The following is a 25,662-nucleotide window of genomic DNA, read 5'->3' as shown; positions in this document are numbered from 1 at the left end:
CATGTTACTGACTTGACTTCTTCCCTGGAGTCTCTTTGCTTTATCACCTCACAGGTTTTCCCTGGATCATCACAGGTTTTTGTAAGATCATCTCTGGACCTGCTGCTGTGGTCCTGCCTCTCTCCACCTTTATCGTCATCACTCACTTATCCATATAGTTACGATAGTGTTTATTATACTGTTCTATACATGTTCTAGTTCAGCTATCTGTGCACGCGTCTCCCCCTACCTCCCCCCTCTCCACCAGTCTCTCTCTATCACTCTCTCTTTTCTCCTCCTTTACTCTCTCTCTTTAACCCCAACCGGCCAAGGCAGACAGTCATCCTTCAGGAGTCTGGGTCTGCTCGAGGTTTCTGCTGTTTAAGGGAAGTTTTTCCTCACCACTGTCACCAGTCAGAAGTGTTTGCTCCTGGAGGATTCTGTTGGGTTTCTGTAAATTGGCTTGAAATTTGATTTGATTTGATCTATCTCTCCTTTATGTGAAGCACTTTGTAACATGTTGTTTTAAAAAGGGCTATATAAATAAAGCTTTACTTACTTAATAAGAGTTTGAAGGGATGTTTTATGTTTCGACACCATCAGTTCGGTTCAGTTTGGGTTTGGAGGAAAGAGTTAAAGCCAATCTCAGTCTTTGGTCAAAATATGAATTATATCTGTTCAGTCTTCTTTTAGCTCGTGAGACAGGTTAGTTTTACCCGACTGATGAGGTGTTCTTGTTCTCTAGTAATTCACAATGTTAGCATATACAGTAGAACCTCGCAGTACAAGTGCATCATCGTATAGGTTATCTGCTTTACGACCTGAGGCTGGTGAGTGTTTTTGTCTTCAAATACGAGTGGAAATCCACAGTATGAGATTCATATTAGACGCCGCTAGTCAGCACTGAGCTCACAGCCTCTGCTCACTCAGAATTATTGAGGGTGATTGTGAGAGAAAATGCGATCGAGATTTCACGCGATCCCTGAAATTGTAAATTCCTCCACGTATCTCATCTCATCTTTAAGGTAAATAAGTTAATAAAATCAGTTTATTTCTTTTGGATTCTCTTTTATTATGTTTTCATAATTGTTATTTGTGGGTGGTTTTGGGGGCTGGAATGGATTCATTCATTCATTCATTCATTTTCTGAACCTGCTTTATCCTCACTAGGGTCGCTTGGAGCCTATCCCAGCTACTTATGGGTGAAAGCGGGGTACACCCTGGACATGTCACCAGTTCATCGCAGGGCTGACATATAGAGACAAACAATCACTCTCACATTCACACCTATGGACAATTTAGATCAACTGATTAACCTATATAACCTTATATTAAATATAATATGGATTAATTATATTTCAATTAATTTTGATCTGTAAAATTGATTTATAAAATGAGTACATTGCAAAACAAGCTCAGTCATGAAACAAATTAAACTCATACTAAAAGGTTATAATGTAATATGTGATTATATGGAATACTGAAATATCATTATACTGTTATTATACTATTATATCCTCCTGAGAGCCAGTAAGTAAACATTTTCAACATTTTCCATTAAATAATTGCCTTAAATGGAAACACCATGATGCAACAGTTTTTTTCAAAAAAATTTTTTTTTTTTTAAATGTATACAATGTCCTTTTCAGTAGACTTTTTTTTTTTTTTTTTTTTTAAGTAAAGCTGTGAAACTGTTGTCCATCCTCTGTAGCTACAGAGGACAAAAATGCATTGCTGGGTCTCAGGAGAATATGAAAAACCATAATGACATTAATGATGGACCAACTATTAATTTCCCCATGACAGCAGTGGATGTGAATGTGCATAAATTTATATTTCCTTTTGCCAATTTTCTGAAAATTCAGTTAAAATTTGCAGTCCGTTTGGATGGAAACACACCTACTAATATGAATACTGATTATCATGTTCTTGGATAGAACTCAGACCTTGTTTACTCTAATGCTGATATTTAGCAGAACAGATGTTTTTCCCCTTCATTTGAGTCCACAAGTAAACATCACTTAGATTTTGAATAGTTCCAGTTTGTTTTTATGTGTCTGGACGAAGAAAACAAAGAGACCCGACACATGTGTGACTATTGTTGCTGCTGGGTGGAATGAACATGCACCTAAAACATCATATATAGATCATATAGATGCATACATTGGTTTATTACTGTCAGCACAGACACATTTGGGAGATGGACCAGACAAGTATGGATGTTGATATATGTGATACATAATATAAAGAATTCACACTGACAACCCAAACTGTCACATAAGGTAAATTAACTTGTCGTAACAATATCATCCAGTGTCTACAGTCTCAGTCATCCATGAGAAACCACTAGAAAAGGCTTTGTTTGCAACATTTTTTGTAGTTTTTATTATTATTATTATTATTATTATTATTATTATTATTATTATTATGCGGAAATCTATATTTAAAAAAAAAAAAAAAAAAACATTAAAAAAATATAAAGAAATATATCTGTTTATACCAAATATCAGTCTCACTGTGGATGGGAGATGGCAAGGATTCAAACCAAAGTAAATGAAAAAAAGTTTATTAATCCACTTGCAAATAATTATACTATGAGACAAAACATTTCAACACAAACTGCTCAGAAAATCCACATCAAATGATTCATAAAGGCTTGTTTTCTCACTTTGTGTTTACAATTAAGATTTTACTTATAGAATTAATCAAATATATACAAGGTAAATAAGGTGGGCTGAATAAAAGCTTAATCCAGTGACATGCAGTTGAGTTCAAATCCACTCTGAGTGGTTCCCAGAGTTTCTATTTTTCATCTAATTTGGTGGTTTGTATTTCAACATCCAGTTGACTTATAAGGATTGTAATTAAAGTCAGTTATTGTTGTTCATACTGCGGACTCTGCTGGAACCTGCCTAAACAAACTCTGCACACACTTAATATTAAAGCTACACATATGCATATTTTAATATCAGTCCTTTTGTCAATATATTCACTACATTCTACAACTAACACCTTTCCCTTAATATCCATATTATTACTTCTAATTGATATTAAGAGGGTACAACTTTCCCCTCATAGAATTAAATAATAGAGTCTATTTCTATGCAACAAAACACAAAGCAACAACAGTGTCTGTCTAAATGATGAATTAAATTAAAACAAGACCTCATTTCACAATGAGGAACACAGACAGATGATTAGCTATTAATTAATTTAGAATTATTTGGACACTATTAGCACTTGTAGTTGTAGATAATAGTTAATATGTTTAGCCTAAAATGAAGTGCTCATAGTCTGGAACTGTCACACAAACAGCCTGATCACAATCAAAGTGTACAAGTATATTTGCATCAGTTATTAATCAGTATTGCAAACAGATCCCCCCAAAACCATTCCCAAAATGTTTCTTTGCCCATCTTATTACTAGATCTTGCAATCCTCCAAATTTGAAGAAAATCAGATAAAAACTGATAAAATGGCGACCCAATGAGCGTGAAAACATGTGCACAATTTTATTGTTATAAGAGAGCAAAATGATTGTACATAATGTTTTGTAACACAATAAATAATTCCTACTCAACTCCTGTGTCTTTTTTATTACAAAATACACACATCACATTGCTTTTCATTCATTGATCATTTTTGTTGAACAGCTGTTTGATTATCAATTCTTATTTTCAGTCTTAAGACAATCAACCATTTTGTTCTGAAAACCCTTCTTTTACAGCCCTTTAACTGTAATAATAGAATGGGAACCTGTTATTTCAGTATTATTAGGACTAAATATGCACAACTAGACAGATTTTGGTCTGCTCCCTGGCTGCAGAAAATTTGGGAACAATGTGTCAAACAGATGTTTACGTCGAACCACATGTTTTCAATGGTGCGTTGTTCACCAAAATTCATGTAGTGTCCGTACACCAATATACTTCCATCAATAATATGGTGTATATGCCTTATAGATATATTGTTCTAACTTGTTCACAAATGTTTATTTACTCCTGTACCAGGAAGACTTAGTTACAGATCCATGTGGTAAGCCAGATTTCCATTCCAATGTTGTAGAGTCCGTACACCAAGTAGTGTCCGTACACCAGATTCAAAATATGTGGGTCTAATTTTATTGTTTCTGTCAATATATGGAATTTTTCAGCACACATGCTTTGGACACCACATCTATGCAATAACACTGGTCTACAATTTTTTAGAAATGATTTGCTTCAGAGATTAAATGTGCTAAATGTTACGTATTTTAACAAGATTAATTGGAAAATAAATGACAAAACTGCCGGTTTGCTGATGTTTTCGAGGTATATGACTAAGTGTTATTACACATATATATTGGTTTATGTACATTTATATAACAGTTTTATAAATCTTCCACTAAATAGAACCTGTAAAGTGAATGTATTCTAATGTGCAGACAGTGTTTTGAAGTAGATCTTGTAGCTCTGAGACAAATATTCCTTTTGAGTCAAACCCATTCTCTCGTTAATTGTTGAATTTCACATTTTGACCCAAGGCTATTCCTTGGAAAGTTCAGCCAACCAGCATTTTTGACTTGATTTTTCTTTATCAGTGACTCTCATGTGGTAAAATTTCATTACTTTTATTCTGGAAGCATTTTCCTTGTAGACCAGTGTAAACAATGCATGATTCTCCTGAGTGCTGAAACATTTGTATATCTTTGTAGGTATTAAATATGGAGGCTATTAGGCTGGAGTGTCCGTACACCCAATAAGTTCTGATTTGACAGGGGTACAAACCTGACAAATTTTTAGTAGACACCATAATACAAAAATATTTTAGACTTTAAAAGAGAAACATCAGACAAATAAAATGGGCTGTCTGATTTTTGGATAGAGCATTATTATTTTTTATCTATACGTGCACCCTTTCTGGTACCCTGGATTGTGATCAGGCCGAAAGTAAAATACAATAGCAACCCTTTAATCTGCTCTTTTGTCACTTCATAAAACCTCGACTCTTCTCCCGAGGAAAAGTCATCAAAAGAACCACCTTCACAAAATACCATGGAAATCCAAGCGCAGTTTGACTTAATGTAGGTCAACGTACCATTAAAGATCCATAGTAATGGCAGAACAGGCTGCATAAAGTGTAGGTTTTAACGAAATATCCAATAAGGCGGTAAAGATAGTGTAGTAATTTAGCGACTGCCTGGCCTGGAGGACATTTCAAATATTAAGTTGGAGTTCAATGGAATAATGGTGGCAGACAGAAGGGATGTGAGGGAACAGTCAGTCCAGTCTAGACTAGGGATGTAACAATTACCGGTATAACGATAAACGACAGTAAAATTGTCAATGGTTAGTATTACCGTTTGAATTCTAATTATCATGATAACCGTGTTTGATTACTGCACTTTTCCAGAGAAAAAGCCTGTGTAAAGATCTGCTTTTATGTCAAATATTGGAGTATAGTTTTAATTTATTACAATTATAATTTTATTTACCTAATATTTGGAACCAATATTCACTTTTAACCCTTTCATGCATACTGGTCACTACAGTGGACAGCTATTCTAGAGCTGTTCTCTTGTATATTCATGGGTTTTGTTGTTCTTTTCGTTTTTTTTTTTTTTGCACATATCTTTATTAAAGTTTTAAGACACTACATATCTTTTCTGACATGAATTGGTAACATTATGTAGATCTCTCCTGAGCATAAACCCCCAGAATCACAAGCCCTCCCCATACTTTTCACACAGTTTATCAGTAAATACATGTTTCTGTGTGTCAAAAATTAAACGTGTGGTGTCCAGCTGAGTGGACATTTTTGCAACTTCATGAAAAATAGGTTCATAAGAATTATCATTATTATTTTTTTTGTTTTGTTTTGTTTTGTTTTTCATTATTATTTTTGTATGTACAGGGTGGGGAAGCAAAATTTACAATATTTTGAGGCAGGGATTGAAAGACAGTGTATGACCAGTTAGTTTATTGAAAGTCATGAGAATTTATTTGCCACAAGAAAATTTACATAATAGAAAATGTTTTTATTCTATGTGTCCTCCTTCTTTCTCAATAACTGCCTTCACATGCTTCCTGAAACTTGCACAAGTGTTCCTCAAATATTCGGGTGACAACTTCTCCCATTCTTCTTTAATAGTATCTTCCAGACTTTCTCGTAATAGTTTTGCTCATAGTCATTCTCTTCTTTCCATTATAAACAGTCTTTATGGACACTCCAAGTATTTTTGAAATCTCCTTTGGTGTGACGAGTGCATTCAGCAAATCACACACTCTTTGACGTTTGCTTTCCTGATTACTCATATGGGCAAAAGTTTCTGAAAAGGTATGGATAATAGTGTTAGGTATGATTATGACATCAATATATGTTTGGTTTCAAAACAATTGACGTAGTGCCTGCTGAGAAAAAACAACTAAATGTTCATTGTAAATTTTGCTTCCCCACCCTGTATTTTTTAAATTTTTAAATTATTTTTTTTTATTTTTTTATTTTTTTTTTTTCAGAAGAAAATTTTCAATCGCATTATTTTTTTCATGCTTAAAGAGTAATAAAAACACTCAGGAAAAAAATTTTGATTAAGGTTCTCATAATTTGTGCATGAAAGGGTTAAAGTCTTTGAAAAGGTTCATTAAGCATCTTTGTGTTATTTATGCAATAAATTATACATATTTTTGAAATTGGATTTTATATATTTTTTGTGTGTTTTTTGTCCTTTTGTGTTTTCATAGTAGGTTAAAGTGAAAAAACAACAGACAGATGAGATAAATGAAGTTGCACTGAAAAAACAGATACCAAACATGGGTATAGGAAACATTTGTTTATATAATATATAACTTTAGGTAAAATCAAAAGTACTGAAAAACGGACAAAACAGACTCAGACCACTAAGGGTTAATATTTGAATGTTTCTGCAACAGAAAGTACATTGTGCCGATTATTTAATTCGGTTGTTTTTTGTTTATAAATACAACTTGGTTAAATTATTAGTACTTTTTGAACATTTTGAGCACAATTTCAATAACACCGCGATAATAATGATAACCGTGATAATTTTGGTCACAATAACCGTGATGTGAAATTTTCAGATCATTACATCCCTAGTCCAGACACAGACAGAATGATGCATGCGGATGCTGCGAGTGTCTCCAGCTGGTGGTGTTCACCCCGCGAGGTGCTTTCACAGGCGGGTACGGACTTCCCCACACCTGGGGTCTCTCCCTCTTTTCCTTCCTATTTATAAACCTGACTCCTTAGATAAACCACGGCTTGCCTTCTGCACAAATACCCATAAAACATAAACCTACATTTCTCTTCTTCAGTAAACTCAGCTGCAGTGTCCCCGCTAACGTTAATGATTTATGCTTTGTGCTGCAGCTTAAATCAGCACTCGGCAGCTGCTGTTAAAAGCCATTTGGATTCATTGTGACAGCACATTTGGTCGTTGTTTATTACGGCGGTAGCACATTTACATCCAAATGTTAGTGTAAACCCTTCTTCTTGTGTAGTTGAAAAGAAGAAGAAGAAAAAAAAAAAAACTAATATACTTTCCAAACTTTTCACAACCTGGAAATCACATTTTTTTGCTGCTTCGGTGTCCTGCAAATGAACAATGAAAAATGACTCTTCCCTGCATACAAAACCAATATTGTGCGCTCCCACACATGTAATTTTGCTTACACAAACACAGAGTGATAAGACGCTCGCAGCCCAATAATACAGAGGAACCGGTATTAACAGCAGCTCACACAAACACACACACATTAGAACGTGTCCACGGCTGATGATGATGATACCTATCTGCTGGAATGAGAGCAGACAGAGCGCTGTGATTCCTCTCAGCCTTGACAAAACACACACACCTTATCAAATCCAATTACAGCTACAAACACACACACACAACCGCTCCAAAACTATAAATCACAGCATTCATAACAAATGGGCTCGTTTTTTTTTTTTTTGTTTTTTTTTCCAACACTTGTTCTTGTATCTCTCGCCTCAAACAATAGCAATCACTGATTCAACAGCACAAAATACAATAATGGAAATGTGGCGGCTTGATCTAATAGGTAATCTGTACATGTACATGGAGGAGGAACAGCACATAAAGCAGCGCTAATAAAAAAGAAAGACACTCCACATTCCAGCAGGTGCACATGCAAATGTAGGCTCGAGTGAGGAGAGACTACAGGGAGGGGTATCCTCACCGACAGTCGCGTACATTTGTGAAAAAACACGAAACAGCGTTCTAATATCAGATCCTTTAATGCTTATGAATCAGCTTCCACAATTAATGCAAAATTGAGAGTCTTACAAGAATTAATTATCATTCATCTGATACTACAGACTGCTGAATGGGCAATACTGTATAGTGTCAGCTATTATTTCATGATTTTACAGTAAAAACTTTTAATGATCAGCAGACATGTTAGGAATTTAGACACAGTGTTTTCTATTAGATTTATGACGGTGTTTGACAACCAGACTGCACTGCAGATATAAAAATGCAATAAGTTTAAAGGATTTGAGCGCAATTAGGTGTAAGCAATCTGGCCAAAAGATATACAGGGTGGGGAAGCAAAATTTACAATATTTTGAGGCAGGGATTGAAAGACAGTGTATGACCAATTAGTTTATTGAAAGTCATGAGAATTTATTTGCCACAAGAAAATGTACATAATAGAAAATGTTTTTATTCTATGTGTCCTCCTTCTTTCTCAATAACTGCCTTCACACGCTTCCTGAAACTTGCGCAAGTGTTCCTCAAATATTCAGGTGACAACTTCTCCCATTCTTCTTTAATAGTATCTTCCAGACTTTCTCGTAATAGTTTTGCTCATAGTCATTCTCTTCTTTCCATTATAAACAGTCTTTATGGACACTCCAACTATTTTTGAAATCTCCTTTGGTGTGACGAGTGCATTCAGCAAATCACACACTCTTTGACATTTGCTTTCCTGATTACTCATATGGGCAAAAGTTTCTGAAAAGGTATGGATAATAGTGTTAGGTATGATTATGACATCAATATATGTTTGGTTTGAAAACAATTGACGTAGTGCCTGCTGAGAAAAAACAACTAAATGTTCATTGTAAATTTTGCTTCCCCACCCTGTACATGACCCAGACAAAATATAAAAAAAAAAAGTTCCACATTTCACTTTAACTTAGATTCCGTGCGTTTACATGAAAACTTTTATTCCTGGTTTAAAATAATTAAAGGTTAGATCCTATTTCAGGTGCCCATGTAAACACCTTATTCCAGTTGAAAAAGAAAAGTTCAGATTAAATTTAAATCCGATTAAAGTCACTGGTTTAATCCACTTTGAATCCGGTCTAAATTATTCCTCGAACATGTAAACCCTTTATTCCATGTGGACTTTATATTAAATTTATATTAAATATGAATATGTTTCTCCAGTCATATATGGCATTTACATTTGTAATGAAATCACACTTTTTAATTATGGGTTTGTCTTCTGTTCATGTAGCCAGAAATAATCTGTTAAAATTAGATTTAATATTTTAGCCATAACATCCAATTATGAAATACAATCTGAATTGGGATAATTCTTCTCAGTGTATTGAATAATACACATTAGAGCAGGCTGTGAGTGAGTGATTATCTCTATTTTTACAAGTTAAATACAGCACTACAGTACAGTTACTGTTATTTCCACCATAGATCATTATTTCAGTGTTAAAATTATTAGTTCATTCAGTTTGGACAGTCAAAATAAAGGGTGTTTCCCATTAATCTTCCAGATAGTAATGGCCTGTTATAATCTGATTTATTCCACAATGCAGCAAACATATTTTATACTTTTCATTATTTCTTTCTATTTTTAAAATCTAAAACTGGGATTACCACACAGCTGGATGCTCTGTTCATGATCATATTCATAAAAAAAAAAGGATTTTCTTTCTTTTTACATCATAAAACTCAAAATTTGACCTTAAATCAAATAGATTCTGAGTGACAATGCCAGACTCCCTTCTCCAGATGTAAATATGTTTGAGCCTTAGGGGTTTCTGAAGGGAGACCAGAGGCTGATCTGTCTGAATGGAGTCCTATGGGAGGAGTGACTCAGTTCCCTGAATAAACACCTATTTGAGGAAAACTCTTCTGTAACAATCAGACAAATCTGGTAACAATCTTGAACATGTTTTCCATAGACTAGTAGTATGAAGCTACTGATGAAGATAATTCTGAGGGATGGTTTTGTGAGATAAGTGACAGGTTTATTTCTTCTAAAATTCTACAGTCTGTCATGAAGCTGAACCACAGACCAAACAAAAATGCATTTTATACTTACTTTCTTCTTTAAATTGACAAAATCAAAGGTAAACATTAACTTACCTAACAGACAGCTAATCTCTCCCATTATGGTTAAGATGTGTGATTTGTTTACTTTTTTGGTTGATTTATTTCCACATATTGGAGTTTCCTTTTGGATTTGGAATTTCTTTTGCCTACTTACAGGGGTTGGACAAAATAATGGAAACACCTTAAAAAATCAACAAAATATAATTTAATATGGTGTAGGTCCGCCTTTTGCGGCAATTACAGCCTCAATTCTCCGAGGTATTGACTCATACAACTTGTGAATTGTTTCCAAAGGAATTTTAAGCCATTCTTCAGTTAGAATACCCTCCAACTCTTTTAGAGACGATGGCGGTGGAAATCGACGTCTTACTTGAATCTCTAAAACTGACCATAAATGCTCAATAATGTTGAGGTCTGGGGACTGTGCCGGCCATACGAGATGCTCAACTTCATTAGAATGTTCCTCAAGCCATTCTTTAACAATTCTAGCTGTATGGATTGGGGCATTATCATCTTGAGGTAAAGGTGTTTCCATTATTTTGTTCAACCCCTGTATGTGTGAAGCGAAGTCTATCTGTAGGCGTAATACGGCTATGAAATGGAAAAGGTTTATTTTGATATGTATAATATTTTTTGTGTTTTGTGCAGGATTGTTTAGAATTTATTTTGTCATGTGTAAGATTTGTTAAGGTACTTTGAGGAACTGACACAGGACTTTGTGATCAGAGAAAAAGATGGGGTAAGGGGGCGGGAGTATATAAATTGTACTTCATTCTGCTCCTTTTTGAATGTTTTTTGTTTTGTTTTTGTTTTTTTACTTTTTAAACATTTTTTTCCTAGTTGTTTTTTTTTGTTTTTTGTTTTTTTTTTTATGTAATTGAGATTAAAAAAAATAAATAAACACATAATACACTCTGCTGAACCACAACATGCCCATTCAAACTCTGATCATTATCAGATTTCTGGTGTCAGATTATTCCAGTGATCATATGGACAGTATAGTGGGATAAACTTTATCAGATAACAGCAGTAATCTGACTATGAGAAATTGGATTAATACACTGGAATTTCTCAACCAGTACTCTAATTTATTTATTTATTTACAACTGCACATCTAAAAAAAAAATATATAATTTGAGAAGATGGAAGTGATGTAGTCAAAGGTGAGTGGAAGACAATAATAGAAAGTTTGATTGTATGTATGTACCATAAATGCATACATACATACATACATACATACATACATACATACATACATACTTCAATAGAAATCCAATAATGGACTGAAACATCGCATTTTGAGGTGCATGTAAACACATCAGATCTCATTATTACAATTATCTAATGACTCCTAGTTATTGTATTTTTATGGTCATGTAAACAGGCTCAGTAATACATGTTACTAACACAAACTAATTAGCTGTAGGTTAGCCGCTATGTTGTCATCATCAGTGGAACGGGTAACAATGGAATCTTTTGTGTTTAGTTTAAATACAGTCAGTGGAGTAATACACACATATGTCTTTTAGAATAACTGGACCTGCAACGAAACATTTGGAAGTCTGTAGATTTCAACAGAGCAACGTTTCAATTTTGGACTGAAAGTGGTTATCTAATTAGCACAGATTTGCCTCTTTGTCTATATTTTTTGCTAATATCTGTTCAATCCTACATCAGTGTGTATTAGGGCTGGGTATCATGGCCAATTTCCATAATCGATTCGATTTCGATTCTTAAGGTTCTGAATCGATTAATCACGATTCGATTTGATCCGATCCGATTTCATTCAGTATTAACTGATTGATTCAGATTAAATTAGTGACACCAAAGAACAATTTTGAGTTGTAACCTGATTATTTGAGTACTGCAGTCATGCAACACATCAATACTGGTATCAATGTTGATATTAGAAAGGAAATAAATATGACATTTCAGCAGTAAGTAGCTGAATCTGCTCTGAAATAATGAACGCGACAGAAACATGTCCATGTTTCTACAGTGGCTCAGAACGGACTTCTCCGTCATGTTTACTGTGTTTTATGGCTGGAGGCTTCTACTCACTGGCGGGGGGGGGTTGCGCTCTGTGATTGCTGTGATTGTTGCTCAGGGAGCCGGGGGGGGGGTTGGGGGGTAACGTAGCAGTCGGTCATTGTCGCTTTACTCTTCCTCTAACTTCATACTCAGCCTTAGGTGATAGTATGGATCCAAGTTATCATTCCAAAAATGACCGGCTTCTGCGACTCACCTCGGAGAACCTCTGGGCGGCCAGTTCCTTCACAGTTCGAGTTTGAGGCCGGGAGGACCTCCTGTCTTTTCCATGCCAGAGCTGTCACCAGCGAGACCAAAACGCCCCCTCTTCCCCAGGGGTTCGCAAGACGGAGCCAGTCACGCTTCCGTGTACTTCCGGTCCTGCTCTGAAAAATCGATCTCATCCACTATTAATCGATTACGCAAAATTAAAACAAAATCAATCTAAGATCAATTAAATCGATTTTTTTACCCAGCTCTAGTGTGTATCAGCTAAGCTACACCTCCATCATACTGCATCAAAGCTGTCAAAAAAGGACAGTTTGTGATGTCTGTACGATGGTATCCATGGCACTGACAGGAAAAGGGGCGTGGTCACCAACAGATCATTTTCATTGAAAGCAAAAGTGACTGAAACAGAGAGAATTTGAGCAGGGCTGAAAACCAGTTTACAGACATGGTGTGAGGAAGAATCTGTTATGAATCTGAAAATAAAAACACACTGAGGCACAATATGACCCCTTTAATATCACCTATCTGTTAAAAATCCACAACTGTTTACCTGATGAGCATTCACACAAGATTTACAGACGACGCATTTTAGCAAACACAAACTTTGTCACGTCTAATACGCTTTAAAACAGTAGCATCTAGGGATGTAACGATTACTGGTATAGCGATAAACCGTGGTAAAATTTCCGACAGTTAGTATTACCATTTAAATTCTAATTATCATGATAACCGTGTTTGATTACCGCACTTTGAAAATCTCGGTGATACTGCTCATATTCTGGAGAAGCAGATCCCCCTAACGTGTTTTAAAATCCTCATTCTTTCAGCATATTTACATGTGTTCATTAAACACTTCAGGAAAATATGATTGTGTTTCACTTTCTGTTAGTGTGTGTACAATAGTGTATATGTGTGACATTGTAAATTATTTGATCTGGAAAATGTTCAAACCAGCTCCACTCTGACCTGTCCAACTACTTTTTTTCACACTCAAAAAACCACTCAGGAATCAATGGGAGAATTGATAAGGAATTGGATTGATAAGCAGAACTGATAACGGCATTGATACTGACAAAATTCTATTAATTTCCACCCCTGGTGCAGATATCTCTTAGGGTCATTAGGTGCCATCTTTAATGCACATTTGTATGTTTGATATTTACATGCTATTATTTCAATGTTTCTGCCAACAGAAAGTACACTGTGCATGTTATTTCATTTGTTTTTTTGTTTTGTTTTGGGTTTTTTTCCAAATATAACTTGGTTACATTATTTCAGTGTGTGGAAAAGTACTTTTTGAACATTTTGAGCACATTTCAACAATACCGCGATAATAATGATAACCGTGATAATTTTGGTCACAATAACCGCAATGTGAAATGTTCATATCGTTACATGCCTTATAGTGTCAAAGCCAAAAAACTAGATATAATTTGGATATAAATGTGGTTACTTCACAGAAACACACACACATTCACTCACACACAAGGTATCTGGACTTTGGCTGTGGTTCAAATAGGAGCTGATGTAACTGATGTAACTGCAGTTTTGCTTTTCTGCCGGGTTGAAACCCCTGGCAACCCAACTCTATCTGTCTCCAAAGACACAATGACAGATCCGATTTCAACAGAGTGCTCTGAAAGACCTGAAAGGATGAGGAGAACGGAGTAGAGGGAGGAGGAGGAGAAGGAGGAGGAGGAGAAATGGGAGAAAAGAGAGAACTGAGAAAAGGGGAAAGAAATAAACTGGCATCATCAAATGAAGGATATGGAGAAAGTAATAGTGGAGGGTGGAAAGAGAAAAATGCAGGGGACAGGGATGAAGTGGAGAGGAGAAAATGAAAGAGAGAAATGCATAGAGGAGGAGGAGGAGGAGAGAGGAAGGACAGAAGGTTCTTTTGTTTCCTCTCCATCAGCAGCTGTCCCCTTCTCTGTGTTCAACATCCTCTTTCATCTCCAGCCACAAAGAGATAAAGAGAGGAGAGGAAACAAGAGGAGAGGAGAGGAGAGGAGAGAGAGGAGAGGAAACAAGAGGAGAGGAGAGGAGAGGAAACAAAAGGAGAGGAGAGGAGAGAGAGGAGAGGAAACAAGAGGAGAGGAGAGGAGAGGAAACAAAAGGAGAGGAGAGGAGAGGAGAGAGAGGAGAGGAAACAAGAGGAGAGGAGAGGAAACAAAAGGAGAGGAGAGGAGAGAGAGGAGAGGAAACAAGAGGAGAGGAGAGGAAACAAGAGGAGAGGAGAGGAAACAAAAGGAGAGGAGAGGAGAGGAGAGGAGAGGAGAGGAAACAAGAGGAGAGGAAACAAGAGGAGAGGAAACAAGAGGAGAGGAAACAAGAGGAGAGGAAACAAGAGGAGAGGAGAGGAAACAAAAGGAGAGGAGAGGAGAGGAGAGAGAGGAGAGGAAACAAGAGGAGAGGAGAGGAGAGGAGAGGAAACAAAAGGAGAGGAGAGGAGAGAGAGGAGAGGAAACAAGAGGAGAGGAGAGGAGAGGAAACAAGAGGAGAGGAGAGGAAAGAAAGGAGAGGAGAGGAAGAGGAGAGGAGAGGAGAGGAGAGGAGAGGAGAGGAGAGGAGAGGAGAGGAGAGGAGAGGAGAGGAGAGGAGAGGAGAGGAGAGGAGAGGAAGGAGAGGAAACAAAAGGAGAGGAAACAAAAGGAGAGGAAACAAAAGGAGAGGAAACAAAAGGAGAGGAAACGAGCGGAAACAAGAGGAGAGGAAACAACAGGAGAAGAAGAGAGGAGAGGAAACGAGTGGAAAGGAGAGGACGTGAGAGGAAGCAAGAAGAGACAAAAAGGAGAGGAAAACCAGAAAAAAGAGGGCAGAAAACTAGACAAGACAGAACTAGTGGTGCCAGGCACAACAAACCTCGCCCCTCACATGTATTCACTCATTATAAGTAAATGGGAAGAATTTTAAAAATCATTAAAAATGTAAACTTTGACCCACCTTTCCTAAAATGTAACGACATCTGTTCTGGGTCACTGGCAATCTATAAACCCAGTGTGGTAGGAATTCAACCAAGAGTTTTGCTGGTAAAGTGTTAACAAACAAACAAACAAACCAAAGCAAAAACAGGAACCAAGAGAAGGGAGGAAACGAGTGAAAATTAAAGAGGAGAGGAAACAAAGAGAGGAAACAAGAGTAAAGGTAAAAAGAAGAGGAAACCAGCCAAAACGACATGAAACAAGACAAAACAAGTGTTCAGAGAACGCAAACCTCCACCAAGCACCCCGAACAGTGTGCACGTGTGGATCAACTATTTCTTGTTAAACTATGGATGTGCAAAACAAATTTCATAATAATATTTCACAAATTGGATTTTTTATGATTTTTTTTTTAATAAATGGTGCATAAAAAATATCAAAAGTCAACAGAACGTAACGGAAGAGAAATGGAGCAGAACGATATTTCGTACAAAGTTGAAGCTTGGTACCAGTCATGTGTATGTCAAATTATATTCAATTCCAATCAATATTTGTTGAGTTCTAATGAAAAATGTGTCATAAATGGGATTTTTAATGTTAAATGTAAATGTCCACAGAGTCCACATTCCACAGTGGATGTGGACAATTTTGGGCCAGATACAAGATATTATTCTAAGCTACAGGTGGATCAAATTGGAGGCTAATCGGAGTCGTTTTGAATTTTTTTAAAGAATTTTCGAAAATTGCACAATGATGACAGATAGGAAAATTGTACATGTTGTGACCTTACTGTGACCTTGAACTTTGGCCTACTTAGCTCAAAATTTAATGGGTTGGTCCCAGGGCCTAGGCCTATCTGTGGGGACAATTTGGGAAAGATGGTTGGAATAGATTTCCCGTAAAGTTGCCAACAAACAAACAAACAAACAAACAAACAAACAAACAAACAAACGAACACACAAAGCAAAGTGATCACAATACCTACTGGTGGAAGTAATGAGAGAAGCAGAACAGAGAGTGGAAACAAACAGAAGAAAGGAAAGAGGAGGAGGAGAGGACAGCAGAGGAAAGAGGAGAGGAAATAAAAGTAGAGGAGAGGAAACCTGAGGAGATGAAACCAGAGGACAGGAGCAGCTCAAAGTAAATGCATCTGTGTGCTTCCTCTGTGGTGCCTTCATTTTTTTCTCTCTCCTGTGGAAACCTGAGTGATTTGCGCTGCAGGTTCCATAATGGCATGATGTCACTCAGCCAATGAACCTGTCAAACATGGTCAGCATGGACATAAACCAAACACTGTACCTGGGCTTTCAGTAACTCCTACACTCAAACATACTGGAAAGTACCACTGTCAGCTAGCATCACAATCATACAGTGTGTGTGTGTGTGTGTGTGTGTGTAAATGACTAATTCATATTAAAACCCTGTCTTTTTAAAAGCTAACTCCACAGATATACAGTTAAAAAGAAGAGCAACATAAAAGCCACGCTGAAGCATCCTCCTGTCCTAGTCTGTTATGTAGATAAACCTCAAACTGCTCATTCTTTTGTGCCGTAGACTTTTACAGACACATAAAAGACTCAACCTTGGAACCTTTCACATTCCACCTGTACCTCCTGTTTCCATAAACACTCACTATAGCTGCCAAAAGCATAAGAATCCACACATGAAATTAAATGTGGAGATCACTTCTCATTCTTCTCTGTTCGTCGTTGTTCGTGATGCCTTTTCACATCTTCTTTAGGTCCACTGCTGATGTAAACACAGACTGGAGCAGCTGAAATGGTTTATTAGTTACACATACTGTATACATTCACATTCAGAGTATAATAACAGAGGTCAGCCTAACCACAGTTATGTAATACACCTAATCTACGTATGGAACCTTCCACTCCAAGGTAGAAGAAAGAAAGTCAAATAGAAGAAAACTCATTCATTTAAATAGATGAGTCAGATTCTGTCCAAAACATTCCTCTATTCACATCTGTTATGTGTCGAGAAGGTCAGTTTGAAGGCCTGGAAACAGATAACCTGCAGGATTCTTCCTCTTCTTCACCTCCTACTCCTCCTTCTTCTTCCTCTTCTTCTTTTCCTTCTCCTTTTTCTTCCTCCTCCTCCTTCTTCTTCTCTTCCTTCTCCTCCTTCGTCTTTTTCTTCTTCATCTTCCTCTTCTTCTTCTTCTTTGTCCTCCTCCTCCTCCTTCTTCTTTTCCTTATCCTCCTCCTTCTTCTCTTCCTCCTTCTTCCTCTTCTTCTCCTTCTTCTTCTCTTCCTTCTCCTCCTTCGTCTTTTTCTTCATCTTCCTCTTCTTCTTCTTCTTTGTCCTTCTTCTTCTTTGTCCTCTTCCTCCTTCTTCTCTTCCTCCTCCTTCTTCCTCTTCTTCTTTTCCTTCTCCTCCTTCGTCTTTTTCTTCTTCATCTTCCTCTTCTTCTTTGTCCTCCTCCTTCTTCTTCGTCCTCTTCCTCCTTCTTCTCTTCCTCCTCCTTCTTCCTCTTCTTCTTTTCCTCCTCCTCCTTCTTCATCTTCGTCCTCCTCTTCTTCATCCTCCTCCTCCTCCTTCTTCTCTTCCTCCTCCTCCTGCTTCTTCCTCTTCTTCATTTCCTTCTCCTTCTTCTTCCTCCTCGTCCTCATGCTTCTTCCTCTTCTTCTTCTTCCTCCTCCTCTTTCTTCTTCTCTTCCTCCTCCTTCTTCCTCTTCTTCATTTCCTCCTCCTCCTTCTTCTTCCTCCTCCTCCTCCTCCTGCTTCTTCCTCTTCTTCATTTCCTTCTCCTCCTTCTTCCTCTTCTTCATTTCCTCCTCCTCCTCCTCCTCCTCCTCCTCCTTCTTCTTCCTCCTCCTCCTGCTTCTTCCTCTTCTTTTTCTTCCTCCTCCTCTTTCTTCTTCTCTTCCTCCTCCTTCTTCCTCCTGTTCATTTCCTTCTCCTCCTTCTTCTTCCTCCTCCTTCTTCCTCCTCTTCATTTCCTCCTCCTCCTTCCTCCTCCTCCTCTTCCTCCTCCTTCTTCTCCCTCTTCTTCTCCTCCTCCTCCTCCTTCTTCTTCTCCATTACCATCCCTACTACATGATTCAGGCTGGAATACTAAGCAGGCTGTATTTCTGTATTAATCATGCCTCATGTGGATTCAACAGTGTATTAAAAATGACCAAAAAAAATCACTGTGAATACATTTGGAAGACGTGCTTCAAATATGTATCATCTACGTACTTTGGCTCCAACCAGAGCGAAGGACAGAGGAGAGTGAACCTTAATGACCAGGACATTTGCAGTAAAGCGATCCCTCTGCCCTGTGAGCTCCAGTTCCTCCTCTCATTGACTACAAAGGCTGCAGGCCTCAGACCTTCTTTGTTTGCCCAAAACCTGGTTTCAGATACAAAGCATGAGGGTTTGTTTATCTGGGACTTTACTGCTCTTGTTCCTTCTTTTCCCACTCATCATTTTGTTGAATTATTTATATTGTTTCTTGTACTTTATTCGATCTAATACTTTCCTCGGTGAACACATACCATATTACCAGCCTGTTGAACCGCAGACAGACAGAATACATGCCAAATTCCACGCGATACTTTCTGAATATTTTAAAACTCATAATACCCAATTTCAGGCAAAGTCATTAATCTATCGACAGCCCAGCGGCGTTACATAAATTCAACAATATGAGGACGCAAAACAAAAGCAAGCAATTCTGATAGAGTTATACTTTTGGCGCAGGCCTGACTCTGGAGTCTGAAGAGAAAGAAAAAAAGTTTGTGTCGAGGGAAATTTGTCAAATGCCTGCAAAAAAAAAAAAAAAAAAAAAAAAAAAAAAAAAGCAAAACGGGCAAGAAGGAGGATGTGAATGTGATATATTGCTAGACATTTGCTGACACAGGTGTTATGAGGCTGATATTCAAATGCCAGCCTGCCATATACCGCCGCTAGAATACATCACACCGAATGTCCTGCAGCAACTTTGTATCAAACTGTTCCTTTTTTTTGTTGTTGTTGTCTGTGTACAGTATTTCTGTCTTTCTCGTAGGGCATTTAGATTTTGTGGCTTCATCTTAAATCACACTCTGTTCCAAAATGCTCCATAAAAAAATATTACTGAGTGGGAGGCTGTTGCAGGACAAGTTTCTAAAGGTAAATGCTATAAAGTTTCTTGCTTGTGTAAACAGAACTTCTCTCCACTCAACAAAAAAGGGACAGAGCATGGGTCTAGGGATGTAACGATTACCGGTATAATGATAAACTGGTAAAATTGCCAAAAATTGGTATTGCCGTTTAAATTCTAATTATCATGATAACCGTGTTTGATTACCGCACTTTTCCGGAGAAAATGCCTATGTAAAGATCTGCTTTTATGTCAAATATTTGAGTAAAGTTTTAATTTATTACGGGTGCTCGAGGGTTCATGGGAGTTCGCCCAACCAGTCCACATGTGTTTTGTGGATCTGGAGAAGGCGTTCGACCGTGTCCCTCGTGGTATCCTGTGGGGGGTGCTTCGGGAGTATGGGGTCCGGGGCCCTTTGCTAAGGGCAGTCCGGTCCTTGTATGACCGAAGCAGGAGTCTGGTTCGCATTGCCGGCAGTAAGTCAGACCTGTTCCAGGTGCACGTTGGTCTCCGGCAGGGCTGCCCTTTGTCCCCGGTTCTGTTCATAATTTTTATGGACAGAATTTCTAGGCGCAGCCAGGGGCCGGAGGGGGTCCGGTTTGGGGACCACAGGATTTCATCTCTGCTTTTTGCAGACAACGTTGTCCTGTTGGCCTCCTCGAACCTGGACCTTCAGCGTGCCCTGGGGCGGTTTGCAGCCGAGTGTGAAGCGAGCGGGATGAGGATCAGCACCTCCAAATCCGAGGCCATGGTTCTCGACCGGAAAAAGGTGGTCTGCCCTCTCCGGGTCGGTGGGGAGTCTTTGCCCCAAGTGGAGGAGTTCAAGTATCTTGGGGTCTTGTTCAGGAGTGAGGGAAGGATGGAGCGTGAGATTGACAGACGGATCGGTGCAGCGTCTGCAATGATGCAGTCGCTGTATCGGTCAGTTGTGGTAAAGAAGGAGCTGAGCCGAGAGGCGAAGCTCTCGATTTACCGGTCAATCTACGTTCCTACCCTCACCTATGGTCATGAGCTTTGGGTCATGACCGAAAGGACAAGATCCTGGATACAAGCGGTCGAAATGAGTTTCCTCCGCAGGGTGGCTGGGCGCACCCTTAGGGATAGGGTGAGGAGCTCAGTCACCAGGGAGGAGCTCGGAGTAGAGCCGCTGCTCCTCCGCGTCGAGAGGGGCCAGCTGAGGTGGCTCGGGCATCTGTTTCGGATGCCTCCTGGACGCCTCCCTGGGAAGGTGTTCCGGGCATGTCCCACTGGGAGGAGACCTCGGGGAAGACCCAGGACACGTTGGAGAGACTATGTCTCTCAGCTGGCCTGGGAATGCCTCGGGGTCCCCCCGGAAGAGCTGGAGGAGGTGTCTGGGGAGAGGGAAGTCTAGGCATCCCTGCTTAGACTGTTACCCCCGCGACCCGGCCCCGGCCCCGGATAAGCGGTGGATAATGGATGGATTTAATTTATTACAATTTTATTTATATATACCTAATATTTGGAACCAACATTCACTTTTAAAGTCTTTGAAAAGGTGTGTTGAGCATCTGTGTGTTATTTATGCAATAAAGAATAAACTTTTTTGTTTTTTTTTTAATCAGATTTTATACTTTTTTTTCTGTTTTGTGTCCTTTTGTGTTGATATAGTCGGTTAAAGTGAAAAAATAACAGGCAGATGATATAGATGAAGTTGAGCTGAAAAAAAAAAAGATCCCAAATATGGGTATAGTAAACATTTGTTTATATAGTATATAAAGGCAAAATCAAAAGTACTGAAAAACGGCCAAAATAGGCTCAGACCACTAAGGGTTAATACTAGAATGTTTCTGCAACAGAAGGTTCATTGTGCCAATTATTTTATTTGTTTTTTTTTTGTTTTCTGTTTTGTTTTTTTTTCAAAATACAAATTGATTAAATTATTTCAGTGTGTGTATTAGTACTTTTTGAACATTTTGAGCACAATTTCAACAATACAGCGATAATAATGATAACCATGATAATTTTGGTCACAATAACCGTGATATGAAATTTTAATATCGTTACATCCCTACATGGGTCTTTGAGGAAGTAATAGAACGAATGGAGAGAGAGAGCGATTTTAATAGGGCTGTGTATTGGCATGAATCTGACGATACGATACAAATCACAATACTGGGATCATGATACGATATGTCACGATATATCATGATACTTTTAAAAAGGCAATTTTTTGTTTGTTTCTTTTTTTAAATGATTATTTCCTTGAAGAATTGAATTACACCAGAAATCTGCACAAATACTAAACACATTTTTATTTGATCACAACAGGATCTAATGCTATATCACAAAATGTTCCTGTGTTCAAACTGAAATTCTGTTTTACAGACATTACAGTTTAAGATCCTGTTCAAATGTACCTATAAAGAGAGGAAGAGGGACATATATATTATTAATATTTTAGAGAGAGGGGGTGGGATTAAATAAGTTGCACTTCTTCCCACCCCTTTTCAGGTAAATGTAAATGGAACTACTGTGCTGTTCTTCTGTCTCAGATTGTTATTATTCTTGATATTTGTATTATTATGTATGTTTTGCTAGTTTGCATATATGTTAAATTTCATTGCATGTTTGGAATAAAACACTGAATCACAGTAAATCACATATTCTATTAGTTCAGAATTTACATCAGGACATTATTTTAGTTCAATCCCAACAAAGGAACTAACATTATTTAATAAAAGAGTGTTAAATAATAAAATATAAACAAAAAAAGAAAAACAAAAATGAACCTCCACAATTGCTGCATTTGAATAAATACCTAAAAATATCGATATGGTACTTTTTAATATCGATACAGTATTGTGAAATTAAATATTGCGACATATTGCAGTACCGATATTTCCTAACAGCCCTAGATTTTAACAAGAAAAAAGCTGTAAAATAAATAATAATTAAATTATTTTGTGATTGTTTCACAGCGATAATGCTCTCAGGCACTCATTAACACACCCACATCGCTGCAAAAGGTCTTGTGAGGTGACAGGTGGACAGGTGAGTGAGGGCACACTTTGCCCAGAGTTTTGTCTCTCAGACAGAACTTCACCACCTTTATGCCCGGACCACACCAATGTAGATATTTGACAAAACAGATTCTTTCTTCCCCTTTTTTGGATCTCTCATCCACACATCAACTGCACTTAAAATGGAGATTAAATTAAAAGTTTTCCACAGTGAAGGTTTTAAGAACTGCAGTTTGTGTGAATCAATGTGGACAAGGTTAATGATGGAGTCTTCCACAGCTGCTTAGGGGTAACCATGGTTACTCAGTGTTTGCACAAGGTTGAGAGCATTGAAAAGCTTTGAAACTTCCTAATTGGTATCGTTGACATGCCCCGTGAACTTATTAAAATCTCAACTTGTAAACTTGTGAAAGGTTTTAGAGAAAAACCTTTGCAAGTCTCATTTGTTTACAGCTGCTTTTGATTAGGATGTTTTGTTTTTCAGTTCTAATACATTCACTGCAACTCACAATTTTAACTGTTTTCTTTGATTTAACATTAAATTCTTAATTTGAATCGAGACTGTTTTAGCTTCTGTTTTAACTGTCGCTTATTTTTGTTTTAATTTCTGGTATTAGTCTATGATTTTAATGTGTTTCTATGCCTTTGTAAAGCACTTTGAATTGCCTTGTGTATGAATGGTGCTATACAAATAAATTTGCCTTGCCACAATTATGCATTTATTTAATTTTTAGATTATTTATTTATTCAGAATAAACCCCTTGAGATAAGCCATCTCATTTACAAGGGTTTTCTAACATACACCACACATAAAACAATAGTGGAGTGAAAAACTAAAAAGATATGAAACAAAAGACAAAAGTAATGAAGAAAAAACAGAACTATGCATTAATATTGGTAGTAGTAATATTGTCATTTTTACATATCCTACAGAGACTGTGTTTGCCTCTTTTCATTTCACCAAATAATGCTTTAAAAAGAAAAAGAGCATGCAGGTCTGATCAAACCAAATGTTTGATTTTTTTAATACATTTTTCAAGGTGTCTTTGGTCAAATGCAATACCATGCATTAAATAAATAACATTACAGTGGACCTTGAACCAGTTTGAACCATGTTTCAATCAATTTATCCATGACTATTGTTTGCTCTACTAATGTTCAAGCTGCTGAAGTTCATACCTGAACCCCTCCACCCATGAATAACTGTCAGGGGCTCCATTCATTCCCATATTCATTATCTTAAAATGATTAAAATTTGACAAATTCTTTACAAAGATTTCCAAAGCAAATACAACAACATCATTTAATGTATCTGTGGAATATGTAAGACCTTTAAGTGTCAGATTGAAGGATTAATTATGAATTTTAAGGATAATTAGGGTCATATTTAACACTTTTTAAGACTCTTTAAGGATCTGCGGACACCATGTCTGATAACCTGAACCAACACTTAATGTAACTTGTCCTTCCTCCTCGATTCTATGATAAATAAAGCCTCTACATCTGCTATGTTTAATATTATCAGTGTATCAGCTTAAAGCTCAGCAAAAACAATGGCTGGTCCAAGCATTTGGAGAGGTTTGTGGTTGTTTTTGTGTTGTAGTGTGAACAGAGATATTTTATAAAACTAGGGTTGGGTGGACAGAATAAAAGAATATATTAAAAAAAAAAAAAAAAAAAAAAAAAAAAAAAAAAAGGGAAGAAAGTACCCAAAAAATATCTGTATTAGTGTGGACAGAGCATAAGAGAGGCAGAGTAAGAGTAAAATGAGTTGGAGTCCTATGGAAGTAAATCTGTCTCATCAGATTTTGAATTATAAAAGCCATTGAATTTCTAGCACTGCATTTTTTTGCACTGAAATTAAGTATCTGAATTGTTTTGTCTCTCAATTTTACTGTGTTTATAAATTTAGAATAAAAAAAAATTCACTTGTAAAAATTCAAATGCAAAAAATTCAGATACAAGAAATTCAGGTCACATATCCAGGGACACCAAGGATAAGCCATAATTAGATCTCAAGTCGAACTGACTGACAGCCAATCAAGTTACATTAGGCTGGTCATATGACACTGAAAAAAATTCAGATACTTAATTTCAGTGCAAAAAAATTCAGATACTTAATTTCAGTGCAAAAAAAAATTCAGACACTTAATTTCAGTGCAAAAAAATTCAGATACTTAATTTCAGTGCAAAAAAAAAAATTCAGACACTTAATTTCAGTGCAAAAAAATTCAGATACTTAATTTCAGTGCAAAAAAAAATTCAGACACTTAATTTCAGTGCAAAAAAAAAATTAGATACTTAATTTCAGTGCAAAAAAAAATCAGATACTTAATTTCAGTGCAAAAAAAAAAATTAGATACTTAATTTCAGTGCAAAAAAATTCAGATACTTAATTTCAGTGCAAAAAAAAATCAGATACTTAATTTCAGTGCAAAAAAATTTAGATACTTAATTTCAGTGCAAAAAATTCAGATACTTAATTTCAGTGCAAAAAAATTCAGATACTTAATTTCAGTGCAAAAAAATTCAGATACTTAATTTCAGTGCAAAAAAAATCAGATACTTAATTTCAGTGCAAAAAAAAATCAGATACTTAATTTCAGTGCAAAAAAATTTAGATACTTAATTTCAGTGCAAAAAATTCAGATACTTAATTTCAGTGCAAAAAAAAATCAGATACTTAATTTCAGTGCAAAAAACTTCAGATACTTAATTTCAGTGCAAAAAAATTCAGATACTTAATTTCAGTGCAAAAAACTTCAGATACTTAATTTCAGTGCAAAAAAAATCAGATACTTAATTTCAGTGCAAAAAAAAATCAGATACTTAATTTCAGTGCAAAAAACTTCAGATACTTAATTTCAGTGCAAAAAAATTCAGATACTTAATTTCAGTGCAAAAAACTTCAGATACTTAATTTCAGTGCAAAAAAAATCAGATACTTAATTTCAGTGCAAAAAATTCAGATACTTAATTTCAGTGCAAAAAAAAAATCAGATACTTAATTTCAGTGCAAAAAAAATTCAGATACTTAATTTCAGTGCAAAAAAATTCAGATACTTAATTTCAGTGCAAAAAAAAAAAATCAGATACTTAATTTCAGTGCAAAAAAAAAATCAG

At 36.7% G+C, this 25,662-nt stretch overlaps 1 protein-coding gene across 1 annotated transcript in view; it reads right to left on the bottom strand.

The window, feature by feature from the left end:
* The window catches only part of b4galt2 (UDP-Gal:betaGlcNAc beta 1,4- galactosyltransferase, polypeptide 2), a 356,229-nt gene that overhangs the window by 203,841 nt on the left and 126,726 nt on the right, over nucleotides 1–25,662 (bottom strand). The gene's annotated exons all lie outside the window — the stretch shown is intronic.

This window comes from Sphaeramia orbicularis, chromosome 17 (genome assembly GCF_902148855.1).
Source record: "Sphaeramia orbicularis chromosome 17, fSphaOr1.1, whole genome shotgun sequence".
Taxonomy (NCBI): Eukaryota; Metazoa; Chordata; class Actinopteri; order Kurtiformes; family Apogonidae; genus Sphaeramia; species Sphaeramia orbicularis.
This window is presented reverse-complemented; position numbering and strand designations above follow the sequence as displayed.